Genomic DNA, 17,385 nt, shown 5'->3' with positions numbered 1-17,385 from the left:
TTAAGTTGCATACCTAGTGGACTAGCCACAAAGAGCCTGTCTTTGTTGAGAATTAGAAACATCTCTCAATCATCAATGGGTTTATCACCTCTTCCATATGATAGGGCAGCGATGTACCTTTTGATTGAAGATTCAGACTTTTTAAATATTACATTGGGCTTTCAAGATCAGAATATAAGGGACTTTGTTGGTTACATGGTTAAACAAAACATTTACTTAACAACCTTTAATGAAGGCACACTAATTTGTGAAAATATAGGTAAAGTTGCAGCAGCTATTTGGAAGAGTTGGAAAAGTATTCAACAAACTTTCATTGCCGATGATTGGCTCATTTGTGAGTTCCTAACAACATTGGTTGTTGGTAGTAATTGTGCCTTCATTTGGAGTGAAGTTCTTAGTTGGTTGGATGAGGTACAGTTTCACAACAACATAATGAGTATCAACATGCCGGAGGGATGTGTCAGTGCAAAGATTTGGGATCTTGGTATCAACATGTGTCGGGCATTTCTTCAGTGGATTCATATTGAGTTGCTTCACTTTTGGTATATAGATGTTTACATCAGAGTAGCGCAATGGTTGGGTGGAGCAACATTTCTCAGATCGATATGGGATTCAGGAATTGATAATCCTACAATGTTGGGTACAAATGACACATGCTTTGGTTTTTCTCATGATGGTATACATACTTCATCTTCGAGTTTGTCATCTACATCCATTGATATGGCAGTGGTATCCTTGTTGATTGGTGATTCCATAGTCTTCGATTCTTTATGGACTAATGGCTATCCAAGCCGGAATCATTTACTACTTGACTTGGCATTGACTACATCCATGATTCAGTATAAGGGCATTGAGGAGTGTTTCTTTGGGACATTTGTTGTTTGGAATTGGTATGATGACATCTATGATATCATTCGAGTTGCTGGTCAGAATTATAGCAGCATTGTTAGGTGGTCATGTGGGTTCGAATACTGGTTTATGGGAGTTCACTTTCACACCTTGCTGGTCTTCTTCATTGTATGTATGTTTCATGGAGTGCGGTTGAGATACTTCTTCATCTCATTCAGTACATTTGGTATTTTGGTTTGGGATCCAGGCCCTAGTCTCATTGATACATTGATGCTTCAGGGTCCTAATGAATTGCTTTACAACTTGTGGTTCACTAATATTTATATCAGAGTGACAAAGCGTCAGCATGGTGGTTCCCTTTTGAGGCGGATTTGGAATCCTGGAATCACTTGGATTTGCAATTCAATAGTTGAGGATGTGGAAGCCAATGTAGGCTTACTAGAGTTTCCGCCTTTAGTGTTCCAGTTTGGTTCTTTCGGAGAGCAATTCATTGAGGAGTTGACAGAGTTGGTACAGTATTTAATTGCTCTTCCTTCAAGGGGTTTTCATGAGGCTACTTGTTTGGGTGCAGTGCAGGACAGTGTTTCTAGAAGATGGAACTACAAACCTTCCAGGATGGCTTGGGACCCTGGGATCATTCTTGGTTATGGTATGGACTTGTCTAATGTTTGTGGAGTTGGATTGACATTGCTTGAGGACAAGCAATCTTTGGGACGGGAGGACTGTCATATCCCCAATTTCTGCCCTTCCTTAGTGACAACATTTTTAGCAAGGTTGGTCTATTATCTGGTTCTCATAGGCCAGCAGAGCATAGAGGGAATCAACCCAGGGGATTTGAGAGTTATGCATGAGCTTCCCAAGTAGTTTGGAGCAGTAGACAACAGTTTCCTACAATTTAGGAGGGATTCCTAATTTGTAGGGATTGACTAGGAGTGGTCTAGGAGGCATTTGGAGACCTCGACGAACGTTTTGGAGACTTAGAGTGCATCTCCTATTTTTTAGGAGGAACTCCCAGTTCAGTGACAGTTCTCTCAGAGGTGCACACAGTAGGGGAGTCATTGGGACTCAATTTTGGTTGATTGGGGTTGTCTCCTTTTTAGGAGCATTCCTAGATTTTAGGGATAGACTGTCAGTTGACCCATCTTGTTCAGCATCAGTCACAGACAGGTGACAAGGTCAGATTCATGTTTGATTGGTCATTTTGGGCCTTTTGGGACCATTTGGGAAATATTTTAATATATTTAAATATTTCCTAAGTTGGTGATTAAATAAATTAAAATAAGGTTAATAATATAACCATTTTGGAGTAATAAGGGGATTTTGGCTTCAGTTGATCAGGTACACCTATGTGTTATAGCTCGTTGGAAAGGTCTCGAATTATTATACATGATTTTTACTATCTGTAGACTTTTTGGTGCCTTCAGCTATGGAATTTTAATAAAGTAATGTTTTTCCTATAGCATGGATGACTTTAATTGGGAAAATGTTATTTTATTATATTTTATTTAAAGGGCAAAGTGTAATTTCCCTTTAGGGTTCAATTTACAATTGGAAGGGGATATAAGGAGATGGAGACCTAATTTTTTATTATCTTTTGCATATTGGAAAATTTGTTTTTGTGAATTGGCTCTGAGAGAGCAATTCTTCATCTGGGACGCAAACCCCAGGTTCTGGATTGGCTGGGACGTTGCCCTCAACAGTTATTGGCATTGGATTCTTCAGACAGTGTGTGTTGCTATCAAGGATAGAGTAAACCATTCTTTATTGTGGATTCAGGTTGCAGATTTATGGTTTCAGCATTACAGATTGATTCTTTCAGCTGGGACGTGATTCATTGAAGTCTTACGGCTGCCATTTGTAGCAGTTTGGCATCATTGTTAGATGTAAGCTCCTTGGAACTGCATTGGATTTATTATTTGGCTTTATAAATCAGAAATCTGCCTGGTACAATTTATAGCAATTCTGATTTGGCTCTATGTTCTTATTTATTTTCAGTCTCCTCTCATGTTTATTGTTCATTATTCATTACTATTGTGAAAACTATCAAAAAACACAAAACGAAAACAAAACCTTCTGCACTTCTGTCTATTCTCAAAGACCATCAAAGAAATCATAGGAAAATATAGTTTATTAATTTAAAAACTACAACAGATCAGCAAGGGCATCTATTAGGGATCTTTCATCATGTGTGTCCAATGATTGTATTCTGTTATACAAGTCACTAGGTCCTTACAAAGATAGTTAGAGGTCATACCTGTCTACCAGATAAATGAACTAAGATAGTACCCCATTCTGTAGATCCCGTTAAGAAATGCTTCCCTCCTTCGTCTAATCCTGCAATCACTCGTGCAACAATTTTCCACAATAATACCAAGTTCCGTGATAAATCCATAATAACATTTAGCATTGATATTAACAAGGAATTTAGTTAATAACCATAATTCTGAAACCAAGCAACTGCTAACTACTATCATCATCATATGACAAATAACGTATAACAACCATCATCGTTAAACAATTAGACAAAATAATTGACGATAAAAAAATTCATAGGATATAACGGTTATATTTAACTACCCCTTTCACATGAATAGGAGAGAGAAATCCATTCAACTCAATGACTATAATAATTTAAATTAGGTCAAAATTTGGGATGTAACAGAAACCCTATAGGATAATGGTTTTGGTAGTGAAGCTATCTACCCTAGCTCGTTGGAAGAGAGATGGCTTAGATTTCTCACATGGTTTTAATTAAAGAGATATATGATAATTTGAGAAGTCTTTATCAAGACAAATTTAAGAAGTTTCAAGTTAATGATTAGTTGACTGAAGAATTTGGACACCACTATCTTGTAAGGCAAAAAGGGATTGAAAAATATTGTGAGACATCACAATAGAGAAGTTCGGAGGCTGCTAAATGCAAGGCACGATAGCTTTTTTAAGGAGATCAACTAAGCATTCTTGGCAAGAGATTGGTGTTGAGATTTGGATATAGTAGCAACTGGCATGTACTTCACTTTCAGATGTTGGGCACCCTTATGGCTGGTTGGGCAAGATTTTCAGTTCTCAAGGCAATCTACAAAGATTTACTTTGGATGCAGGAAGCTTTGGAAGGCTAAGTGTCTCCATTAAAGGTTGGTGAGTTCATTTTTGTAAGTCAATTGGTATTTATAACTCAAAAAATCAGATTAGGGTGGTGAAAGGCAAATTTATACTTGATAAGCAAAAGATGTTTTCCACAACAATTTGAATTGTGACATTGCTATCAAGATTCAATTGTGTAGTTTTAGGTCAAACTCATTCACTCATGGTTGATGAGTATTGGTTCACAATACCCATCTCTAATGAGAATGAAAGGAACACTTAAAACTCATTGTGTCCAAATGATGCTCACCAAGGTGAAGCATTGAGCCTTCTCAGGAGATCACCATCCCAATACTACTCCAACTCAAGTGCACTTAACCATTAAGTTTCCCCCAAGGTTAAACCCACTTAGCTTGCTACCCCATTAGCAAAACCTTCAGAAAGTGTATCTTATGAACCATTTATTATAGAGCCCCTTTAGCTCATTGATTGGTAAGTAGGAAATATTTTCCGCGGCATTGATATTTCAGCTATAAGCATTGTTTGTAGAAAAGTAAGTCTTCTTTTACTATATTTGATCTATAAAACCCTTTAGATTTCACCAATATGTGAAGGCTACATGCATGAAATAAGTTACAAAATTGTGAGTGAATACAATCATTAATCAACTACCTCCAATCAAGGAATGCCTTATCCTCAAAGACATCACTAATAATATATAAATTCATTATTTGAGTGTCCTTGCTTTAATTGCCTTGTTGAACTTCCTAGGATCGCTGCAAATATACTAAGCACTGCCATGATATTTGGTATGTGTTTTACAAATGGCAGTGACCTCTTATTTAAATTAAGAACAAACCATGAAGAGACATGTCCCATGAATGGGGCATGTCTATTCATTAGTTAGATAATTAATATAATAATAAAATTAATCATTGTTAGTTTTATATATATATATATATATATATATATATATATATATTTCTCTCGTATAACAATAAACTTATATATATATATATAATATCTGATACAGAATTATATATAGGTTTATCTGACAGAAGCTACCAAACATCAACACTCCCTTTTAGCTAGGGACGACAAACACACATATTACCTCAAAGTAATATTAGGTTAGCAAGATTAAGTATATCTTTGATCAGAAGATATCCACCATTTTGATATCATAAGTATTGGCCTTCAGAATATATGATATTCAGCGAATACTCTGAGTAATGGTCTCAAAAAGTGTCAACACATGATACTCACCATGTACTCAATAAGGTAATAGTCTGCAAAATAGCAACATATGATATTCACCATTTTGAGATCACATTTGAGTATTGGTCGACAGAATATCAACATATGATATTCACCAAATACTCTTTGAGTAATGGTCTTCAGAATGTTGAGATGCAAGATATTCACCAAGTACTATGTGTAATGGTCTCGAGAACATCAAGTTGTATAACATTCATCATGTACTCAAAAAATGTTTATAAGGGTATGTGCACATGTATTCTCATAATGCTTACCTTATAAACATCCATAATGCAAAGCATAATCTATCATGATCCGCATAGACATTGTAAGATATCCATCATAATAGAAAATTAAATTATTGTAAGATCGTCACCTTTCAATAACTTTTGCAAATACAAGTGATATCATTTGGAAGTCATCACTTCCTCATTATGCACACAGGGGGTAGGGCCATTAAAATCACATAGTTACGAGGTATATTCATGAATGACAGACCTCTTGACTACTACAATTTATCATTGGAGAATCCATCTCAACATGGTTTACTCCCTCTAAATCAATATGACTGAGATCGCCGAAGGTTGACTAAATCATATTCTCTATCTACTCCTTCAGACGAATGTGTCAAATGTCCTCTGAACATCAATCTTCTAAGCCCCTTTACCTTTGAAGAAGTGTCAAACTCCCTCTGATTCTTAAATCAATCTCCCTTTTCCTGCAATAACATTCTCAAAAAATATCAAGGTAGATAGCTCTTATAATATGCATCTAAATACAAAAATAATTTTACATAATGATAACATCATCCCAATAAAATATAGATAATATCTAATTAAAATATATGCTTTGAATATATATGCATATATTCAATTCCTCAATATATTTTAATCTGTATTTTAAACATATTATTTGATATACAATATATAATGTTATCATTAATCCTGTTATTATTATTTCTATGTATATATATATTAACAAGGATAATTTCTTAATCTTATTTCCACATGGTATAGCATACCTCCAATTATCGTGATTTATCTTACCCCTATGGTGATGTGAGTCCCATTCAAACTTAATTGACACCTTCCTTTTAATCACCCCTCTTCGTACCCTAAACTGATACGAAGGAGAAAAATACTAAAGGGTGACTTTGTATAACCACAACTAGAGTATCACAAATGAAATATTGTCATGAGTCTCTACTTGCCATGTTACTTTTGTTCATCACTTCCAATATCCTCAGGTGCCTTTTCCCAATTGTTAAATGACTGATTGTATTTCCCAATCCTTCACTATCTATTGTCTTGTCATTAGACAGTGACATGGAACACAGTCTCAATTCTATATGTTGTGTACAGTCATAGCCTTTGTTTTGGAAATGAATTATTATGTCCTTTTAGTGAATTATTTTATCATCTACATGGACTGGTCCCCTTTGTGTTTCATATCTTGTCACTGTAATCCACAATACCATCAATTCATCTCCATCTATAATCTCATTTCCAATTTTCTGAATTTTGACATTTAATTTCTTTTCAAATTGCAAGAGCCTACACGCAGACCCTAGCCTCAACCTCCACACAAGGATGCTCATCATAGTAGACTTCAAACCTTCTCATAGAGGTTCAACAGCTCGTCACACAATGAAAGAAAGCCAACAATCTCAAGAACCTGACCAAATCATCTCTATTTCCTCTAGTCGTTATTGTCGAGATATTCGACAAGGTTGACTTTTGGACCCTAACGCCAATTATCTCCCCCTCAACAATGTTGGGTTGGATAGGTCACTGTTGTCATGAAAAATAGATTTCTTGGCAATCTTTATAGAGGTGGGCATGGGTTGTGAATGACAATAACCTGCACAAAGATATTGTCTGTCGTGGATATCTGTGAATATGTATATTTGATATAGATCTAAATCGAAAGCTATATAATAAATCACACGCTCTTTGATACTCCAAAGATCTTGAGATAATAGTAGGGTCTTCATCTTGATATTCCAATATTCGTAGTTGTCTCCAAAAAACAGCGGAAGCTGGAATGGAAAATTGTCATCATTTGCCATTCTGAAAGATCTTGGAGAAAACTGTTACCCTTCCTACAAGAAAAGATTTCTGCAACCTGCTTTGATACCAATTGAAGATCTGAACCACAGACAACTCTTATACTATACTGGTAAAAACAGACAACCAAAAAAAATAGAGCATTTAAAAAATGAATAGCAGAGATCAGAAAAGCTTTCTTTTTTTATTGACTATATAATTCTGAAAATACTTAGAACATAATATAGAAAATAAAATAAATCTTCACCACTGATCAAGGAGGAGGAAGGCAGAATTTTAAACTGCACTTCAAACTAAAAACTCCAAATATTAACATGCAAAGGGATTGCATGATAATCAACAGGTCTGTTTATTATGCAAACTAATTTAAAAAGAATTTAAAATGGTGCCTAATAAGTAACTGAACATGCAGTTTTATTGTGCATAATAAAACAATCTAAAAAAGCAATGTGGTGGACTCATGCAGCGGCACTGGGCCTGAGCATCATGCGGTGTGCAGTGGAACTAAAGTTCCATTGAAGACGTGTTGCATGAACAGAGAGATGAGGCTCACAACATACATAATATCAGGTCTTGTTGTAGTAAGGTACATGAGGCTTCCAACCAAACTTTTGTATAATGTAGGATCAACATGGGGGCTTGGATCATCCTTGGTTAACTTTTCAACAAAGGCTATAGGGGTAGCAACTGCAATGCATGACATCATTCTAAACCGCTTCAATAATTCAGCAACATACTTGGTTTGAGAAACGGCTATACCTTCAGGTTGTTGCTGCATCTCTACTCCAAGAAATAATGCATGTGTCCCAAATCGGACATCTCAAGTTCTTGTTTCATCTCTACTTTGAATTTTTCCATGAGAGATGGGCTATTACCTGTAAAAATGAGATCATCAACATAAAGGCAAACAATTAAAATATCATTACCAACATGTTGGATATAGAAGGTTGGCTTTGAAGGACTTTGAATGAATCCTTTCTTCAAGAAATAACTATCAATTTGTGCATACCAAGCATGAGGTGGTTGCTTCAACCCATAGAGTTTTATTTTTCAGTTTGTAAACCAAGTGTTGTTTTCCTAAAATTTCATAGCCAATAGGCTGATCCACATAAACCCCTTCATCAATATAAGCATTTAGGAAAGCTGATTTTACATCCATTTGATAGACTGGCCACTTGTGTTGAGCAGCAATAAACAATATAATTTTAACTGTATCAAACCTAGCAACTGGAGTGAAAGTCTCTGAATAATCTACTCCAGGTGTTTGTGTGAATCCCTTGGCAACAAGTCTAGTTTTGTGTCTTTTCACAAAACAATCAGCGTGATAATTTACCTTGTAAATCCATTTGACACCAATCACCTGTTTATCTTTGGGATGTTAGAGTAATTCCCATGTATCATTTTTCTCAATAGCATGAATCTCTTCATTCATGGCATCAATCCACATTAGTTCTATCACAACTTCTTCCTACACATAAGGTTTAACTTAAATGGAACTTAACAATGCAAAATTAGCAACCAGATCCACATTAGAACTCCTTTGATATGTTTCATTTAAACTTCGTACCTTTTGTGAAGAACTTGGACTGGATAGTGAATTTGAACTTTCACCTAAAGAGGAACTTGGTGAACTTGGTGGATTGGGGCATGAGCTTCCACTTGAGCTAGTGGGGAGAGGAGGGACTTGAACATCTTCATTACCCATGATGAATGGTGTAGATTGCTAAACTTCTTTCTTCCATTGCCACACTCCCTGTAACATCCGGTTTTACTGCATCTAAATTAACATCTAACATGCTCAAAAAATACAGTTATTACTTCATTTCATAGGAAGACAATTATATCATTCATATCCATGTGAATAAGATTTACTGTTAAAATCAGTTAGACAAAATTTCTTAACTAAAAACTTGAAATACCATCAAATGAAATTACTATAAAAATTGAAAACCACATACCTCAGAAAACTAAGATCGAAATCAAACTAGGGATGCTTCTGCAACCACCCGAGTTAGTCCACAAATACACTATAACAATTACACATGACAACTATCATCTAAAAACCGCTATATCAAAATCAAATGATGATCACAATTAAATACCACCATATTTAAAATTAGGGCATCCTATACCACTGTAATAATTAGGGCATCTTTTACCATCGGTTCATTTAGGGCTTCTGATAGCACTAGTTCAAATAGGGCTTCCACTACCACGGATTCAATTAGGGCTTCTGGTACCACTGATTCAAATAGGGCTTTTGCTACCACGGATTCAATTAGGGCTTCTACTACCACTGATTCAAATAGGGCTCCGGCTACCACGGATTCAATTAGGGCTTCTGATACCATTGATTCAAATAGGGCTTCCGCTACCACGGATTCAATTAGGGATTCAAATTCCTTTCCTTCCGATTACTTAACTGTGACATTAACTCAAGATTAGAAAATATACTTATATTCATTACTCATAATTGAAATAAACAAGCCATAAATCTATTTCTTGCATCTAAGTGTAAAATAACGGTAACAATGAAATAACTCAATTTAATCTTACCTCCTAAATAAAAGTGATAATACCTGTTTTCAATAAACATTTGAATGCATAGTTATCTCTGTCTGATGCACTACTGACATCTTGGGGAGAGGTGAAACATTGTCAGGGTTTTAACCACCCAACCTCGGACCAAATCTTATCTCCTCACAATCTCTAATGAGAAAGGCCCTCCCTACCCGGAATAGACAGAGGTCATCTTGCCATCCACTGGCCATCCTAGTATTTAACTCACCATACGACTTGGTAGCAAGAGATTACATTAACATGATTATGCATGAGCTATTAATTCATATTAAAATGATAAACATTGAATTGTCATAACTGATTACTATTTCATGTTATTACAGATTCTTTTTTTTTTCACCTCATCACCCTTTTATTTGGCTACACAGCCGAGTGAGTCCCAGGTGTTAGGAATTCTCAGATCAACCGGTTCTATCAACTATTCAAGAAGATTACATGCATCCAGCATCTCACAATTTGAGATTAAAAGATGTCAGAATTTGATTGTTTATTTCTAATTTCTATCCGTAAAAAGATTATGGATTCATACTATGTTTGACTTCTCTTGCATTGCACAAGGTTGATTTAAAGAGATTTAATTTGTAAATTCAACAAGACATCAAACTAGATATCATCATGTTAAATGCTAAAACTTACTGCAAACTACTTATGCATAGAATTCGCTGATTGGGAAACTTATCATAATTCTGGCCATAAAGATTACGATCATTCTATTTATTTTACACCTCTTCACCTTTCAGGCTTCTTTGCCAGGTGAATTCCTCGGTGTGAAAGTGTTCTAAATATAATTGGAAGATTTTAATAAAGCTTGTGCAAAGATGTGGTTTCATATAATCAATCAAATCATTACAACTACTAAGGATTTCATAAGTAAAATAAACTCAGGAATATTTGGTGAAGGATCTCATATACACCTCAAATTACAAATAGCTAGTATTATGGGTAGATTTCTACTTAACAGACCTAGCCGACTGTGAGTGGATACTTGAATCAGAAAGAGAAAGATAAGATTTGGAAATTATAATTAAACTATTCTCAATCTAGCATTATGTATCAGCTGTGATAGATATCGAATTCAGCAAGATCAATTCAATTCAGGAAAGAAAGAAGTTATGAATATGAAAGCATATTTACATTGTTATCATCTCCATCAAATAGTATTCGACAACAGTCAAGAAGGAAGATTCATAAATCATAAATGCATATGAGGTAGCTGACTACAATCGATCTAGACATGGCTCCTTCGTCCTTGAATAACAATCCCCACAAGACATTGTTTTTAATTCAGAAAGAAGTATGAAGAGCCAACTATAAACATTTTAGAAATTGGCAAAGGAAACACATAACCTGCAAGATGTTTTAGTATCTTCCACCCATGACCGGAATTTTGCTAGCGAGTTATTTTATCCGCTAACTTTGAGACTTGGTATGCAAGGTGTTGGTGGAGCAAGAGAGAGAAAAGAATGATACGGGTGCAGACGAAATGGAAGCTTTTCTAAGAAAGAGACTCGCGGCTTAAAGTGAAATCGCAGTAGACAAGGAATGGGTGAAACTGTTGGGTTGATTCATGGCTTACTATAAAGATTTGCCGAGACTCCTTGACTTCCATCAGTTACAAGAAGACTTTTCGATTCCTCCATAAATTCAAATTCCAAAGCATTAAAATTTTAAATCAATTAAAACAAGAAGGAAAGATAAATAAAAGGTTGGAAAATAAAGTTGAAAGATTATACAATTCAAATCGCCAAATATTAAATCGATTTTCATGCTAAGTGTTAATCGGTTAAAAGTAAGAAATTATAATTCCAAACACTATTATATTTTGAACATTATTATAATCACTTATTTAAATTATTAAATTATAATGATGCCAAATCAATTTTATATTATATGCATGTGTATAAATAATATGACGAAAGATAAATTAAAATCCTTTAAAATACGTTTTATATTTTATCTCAATTATATTAATTAAATTATTTATTAAATAACTCATGCGGGTCCCGCAGATGTATTCTGTTCCAAGTCGCTAGGTCCTCTACCCATCTGCTCAATGATGGCAATGCTCCTGCCTAATTCTTTTCTAACAATGCTTCCACCCCACTGACATGCTCCCCTACAAGGAAATTCTCCACTGTTAAATCATAATAAATTATTTAAATAATCACAACATTTAACCATCTTCTTAATTCCATGAGTTCAAGATTAACGATCAACTAACATGTCATCTTCACTTGAAATCATAATGACTAACTATCTTACCATTTCGCCAAATATAACAAATTAAACTGCCAATTGACTTCATGCAAACCTCAACAGCTATATTTCAAGTTAGGTCAAAAATTGGGATGTAACACTCCTCCTTCATCAAAACCCACATCTTGACCAATAATCCATTGCTTTGTGTCAGGTTCATAAAATTTATATCCTTTGGTGTAATCTGAATAACCCACAAAGGTACAAAGTTGGGATTTGGCATCCAACTTCTTTCTCTTCTAAAGAGGACCATGAATATATGCAGAGCAACCAAATACACGAAAGTGAGCTACTGAGGACTTGTGTCCAATCCAAGCTTCCTTTGGAGTGATATTCTGAAGCACTTTTGGTGGGCTTCAGTTCAAAATGTAAACTATGGTTACTATTGCAACTCCCCAAAAGGAATTTGGAAGGTTCTTAGACTTTAACATACTTCGCACCATCTCCATAATGGTACGGTTCTTTCTTTCTGCAATACCATTCTGCTAGGGGGTAAAGGTTGTCTTAAGCTATCTTTGAATGTCATGCGTGTCACAAAAAACAGCAAACTCTTTGGAGATAAATTCTCTATCTGTTCTGAGTATTTGAATGGAATACGCACTTTGCTTCTCTGCCATAGCTATAAAATGCTTGAAGCATCCAAGTGCTTCAGATTTTTACTTAAGAAAATAAACTCATGAATGGCATGGAAAATCATCAATAAAAGTCAAAAAATAGATATTCTTACCCACTAAACCAATTTCATCCTCCGAACACCCATTCTTGCAAGTACCTGTGCCAGGAGAGGATGAGGAAGAAGTGTGAATTTCAACCCACAAAAGAGGCCCATTGCACACCACATTTAAAATGGAGGCGAGAGACCGCACTGATGAAGCTATTGCATGTTGCCTCTATGCGAATGGGCTTCCTTTCAACTTGGTGAGATCGCCATATTGGAAGGAAATGTTGGCAGCAATCAAAGAATCACCAGCTAACTGCACAAGCCTAGGGTATGAAAAGGTGCATACGACTCTATTGCAACAAGAAAAGACACATTTAGAGAAAGACCTTCAACCAATCAAAAAATCTTGGAAAACTTCAGGTCTAACTATTGTGTCAGATGGTTGGAAGGATACAAGAAACCAGCCATTGATTAATGTGATTGCAATTTTTCTCAAAGGGGCAATGTTTTTGAAGGCTATTGATTGTGAGGGGCAAGTGAAGGATTCTGAATTCATTTCTAGAATTCTCATCGAGGCCATCGAGATGGTGGGTAGTAAGAATGTGGTACAGGTGATCAAGGACAATGCCAAAAGTTGTAGGGGTGCGGATGCTTTAGTTGAGATACGGTATGAGCATATTTTTTGGACCCCATGTACTGTTCACTCTCTTAACTTGATCATGCAGAGGATTGGCACTGAAATAGAGTGGGTGAAGAAAATATACCAAGAGGGGGAGGACATACAGATGTTTGTGACCAACCACCACATGTCACAATCCATTTTTAGAGCATACTCCAAATTGGAGTTGATGAAGGTAAATTGATTTTTAAAATTACTAAGTTTCATGGATTTGTAATTTAGTTTAAAATTAAAATTTATAATTATATTGTCAATTGACATATTGTTAACTTGCTTAGGTTGCTAAGACCCATTTTGCATCTCATACAATTGTTATGAGACGACTCCTCAAGGTAAAAGATGCATTGGGCCAAATGGTCATCAGTAAGCAATGGGGCGTATGGAAGATCTCAATTTCAGATAAGCACAAAGGATTAGGGATTTGATCTCGAATGAGAGTTGGAGGGCTCGTGTGGCATATGTATTGGATTTCACCGAGCCCATCATGATTATGCTCTGTTTTGCTGATAGCCTAATACAGATACACCTTGCTTGGGGGATGTGTATGATGGCATGGACAACATGGTTGAGAATGTAAAACATTCTATACAAGCACATGAGAGTGACCCCACACAATGTGAAGCCTTATGCAAACAAGTGCAAGCAATTATCCGCCATCGCTAGAATAAGATGACTACCCCATTGCACCTCCTTGCATATGCCTTATCTCCTAGGTACTATAGTGAGGAGGTAGTTGGTATGTCCGGTAGCATTGCACCATTTGCAAATGAGGAGCTTGCTAAGGGGTGCCACAAAGCTCTTATAATAATCTTCCCACTGGAAGAAATGCATGAAAAAGTGAGGGAAGAATTTGGGTTGTTTGCTTCGAGGTTAAGGCATTCTCCATTTGCACTAAAGAACCAAAATAGAATGGGAGCTATCACATGGTGGTACATGTATGGTCAACCTTTCAAGCATCTTCGACCTCTTGCAATCAAAGTCCTATCACAAGTAAGTTTTTTATTTTGTTATGTAAATTTGTTTTAAACTTTTATGTTTACACTTGCATTCTAGAATTTAGTGTTTCACACATTCTTAAAATTGTTTTGCATTTCATTTGTATGTTTTGTTACAAATATCTAGGTTGCTAGTTCTTCTGCTCTTGAAAGGAATTGGAGTACAAACTACTTTATCCATTCAGTGAAGCATAACTGGTTGGGCTCCAAGAAAGCTAAGGACTTGGTCTTTGTCCACACCAACTTGCGTCTTTTGTCATGTAAGAATGATCATTACAAGGAAGGGGCAACAAAGCTTTGGGATGTAGCCCCTAAGTGTGCAGATTTGGATGCAATATTCATGATCTTATTACAGTCGGAGACAATGGTGATGATCATGTGGCACATGGTGCATCTAGCATTAGTGGAACCATGTTTGGTTCAAATGATCTTTCAGCAGTTGGAGATAATGATGAGAATGTGGATTTTTTTGCGAATCCCTATGATTCAGAATCAGACTTAGATGCAAGTTGATTGAATCTTCAATCATTAACTATATTTTTATTTTGTTGGAACCTTAAACATGACCAATTTGAACTTATTGTCTAAGACTAAACGCTAATGTTGGACAAGAACATATTGATTTATCATATGAAATTTGAAATATCTTGAATTTTGATAACGGGTTAAGTATCATATATTCATAGTCATACTATCAAATGATTTTCTTTTGTACATTTCTTGCATTTCTTTGCATATATTTAAAAATTAAATTTTATATTAGTCTATTTCTTGCATTTCTTTGCATATATATATTCTTATATTTTTATTTCTTTTAAAAATATATATGTTTCCTCCCGCATCCACATCAAGAAAAAAATCCCCGCATCCTGTATCAGCTTCCAGAATCCGCATCCGAATCTGTAACTTAGCTGGAGATCATTGTTTGAAGATCATTCTGATGCAATTTGAGCCCCATCTAAGATGGTCAAACATTAGTCCTAGCTTTGCCACTATCAATAACATAGAGCCAACATTCTTGATCCACATCCATAAAAAACTGGTAATTTTAATTAAAATTTGCATTGCTAACTGTTAAGGTTATTATTCTTTGAATATTTTCCACTACTATTAGTAGCTCCTGAAACTATGTCATATCTTCTATTGTTGATTCTTATTCTCTTACATTTGCAGCCTAGCTCTGATACCATTTTGAACTTCCTGGGATCGTTGCAAATGTACTAAGCACTGCCATGATATTTGGTATGTGTTTTCCAAATGGCAGCGACCTCTCATTTAAATTGAGAACAAGCCATGAAGAGAGATGTCCAATGAATGGGATGTGTCTATTCGTTAGTTAGATAATTAATATAATAAAAAAATTAATCATTATATGTGTGTATAATAATATATATATATATATAGATATTTCTGTCAAATAACAATAAACTTATATATATAAATTATATCTCATACATAATTATATATAGATTTATCTGACAGAAGCAACCAAACATCAACATGCCTTGTTTAAAGTCATCATGATAGTCAATTTCTTGAAGTCACTTTGTAGTGGAGCCTTCAGCAATCTTTCTGGCCTGTTCGCTCAAGAGGTCACTTATTTCCCTCAAGCGAACACTTCTTTTCCAACTCCTGACATTTGTCCAAATTATCATTCCATTCCTTGCCTGCAAACCAAATGTAACTTCAAAGAAATCAGGATGAAGCATATATATCTCTGGTCTTCAAAATTGAAAATTTCCATTCTTTTCAGGTCATAATGCTATACACATGCTATAATCAATTCTTGGCATTGAATGGCAACCGAAAATAAGTTGCTTGCACTAGTACATTGTTTTCTATTCTGTGCAAATCCACAAGGTGCAAATCTACTAGGTCTTGCATTATTCTATCAACTAGGTGCAAATCAAGGACATCCGCATGACAGTATGGTACCCTTGACAAATCATAATTTGTTTCCCAAACATCAATTTCCACCCAAAAAAATGTTCTTAGAACTCCACTCTCAAACAACACCGCAACTGCCTCATTCAAACAAGAAACTGAAACTACTGTCTTAAACGGACCCTTAAGAGATTTTAAACTTTATGAAGAATCCACAAAGTTCGAAAAAATCTCTTCTTCAAGCCCTGGGAATTTTTTTAAAGAAAAAACAACTGCATCAATTCTTGCACAAAAACATAATGCCCTCAACAACCTCCTTGAAAATGTGAGAATGCGATGAAGATGCTGAATGTTACTGGCGGCAAGGAAAATCTGAAAATTTATCTTGCCTTACAAAGCACTTTGAAATCAGATACCACAACTGAAAATGACCAATGTCCCAACATAATAAGTGCACTCTGCTGCTTGGCTTTAGATTATAACCTGAAAAGTGTGGATTATAGGACCATCTGCCACTTTCCATGCCCTAGTCATTTTGCACTGACTTTGGGAAATACACAAATGATGTGTGTGTGAGGTCACTTAACGCAAGACACCCAGAAGCACACACTTTTTCTGAGAAATCTGCCACTTAGTTTTGGTTACAATGGAAAAGTGTGTGTTCTCGGACTCTCTGCCACTTTTCCATGCCCTAGTCATTTTCACTAATTTTGGCAAATACACAAATTGGGAGTGCCTAAGGTCAGTAAAACGTGGGAAGACGTCCAAAAGCACACATTTTTTGTGTTGTGACCACTTTCCCAGTTTCCATCATATTTCAGTCTGACAAAGCGCGTTACCAGTTTGTCCTATATTGAGTCAATTTCATTGTTTTGACATCTTTTCCGAAATGGGCTATGTGCCTTCTAAATTTATTGCTCTAAGAGTATGAAGGAGGCTAAGAACTAGTTGTGCTTTCTAACCACACGGGTAAAATTCGTTAAGCACAATCCACAAATTGTTGTGAATGCCCGAGACGTTACCTTGAAGGAATCCTACAGTCCCGGCACTGGGTCATCCGATATTTAAGCTCAC

At 35.6% G+C, this 17,385-nt stretch overlaps 1 protein-coding gene across 3 annotated transcripts in view; it reads right to left on the bottom strand.

Annotated features, from left to right (window-relative positions):
- Positions 1-17,385, bottom strand: part of LOC149532991 (DHHA1 domain protein) — a 122,755-nt gene that overhangs the window by 104,495 nt on the left and 875 nt on the right. The window lies entirely within an intron of this gene.

This window comes from Cupressus sempervirens, chromosome 10, assembly GCF_028749045.1.
Source record: "Cupressus sempervirens isolate cs-2001-9-10 chromosome 10, ASM2874904v1, whole genome shotgun sequence".
Classification (NCBI taxonomy): Eukaryota; Viridiplantae; Streptophyta; class Pinopsida; order Cupressales; family Cupressaceae; genus Cupressus; species Cupressus sempervirens.
The sequence above is the reverse complement of the archived record's forward strand: the minus strand, read 5'-3'. Positions and strand labels throughout refer to the sequence as shown.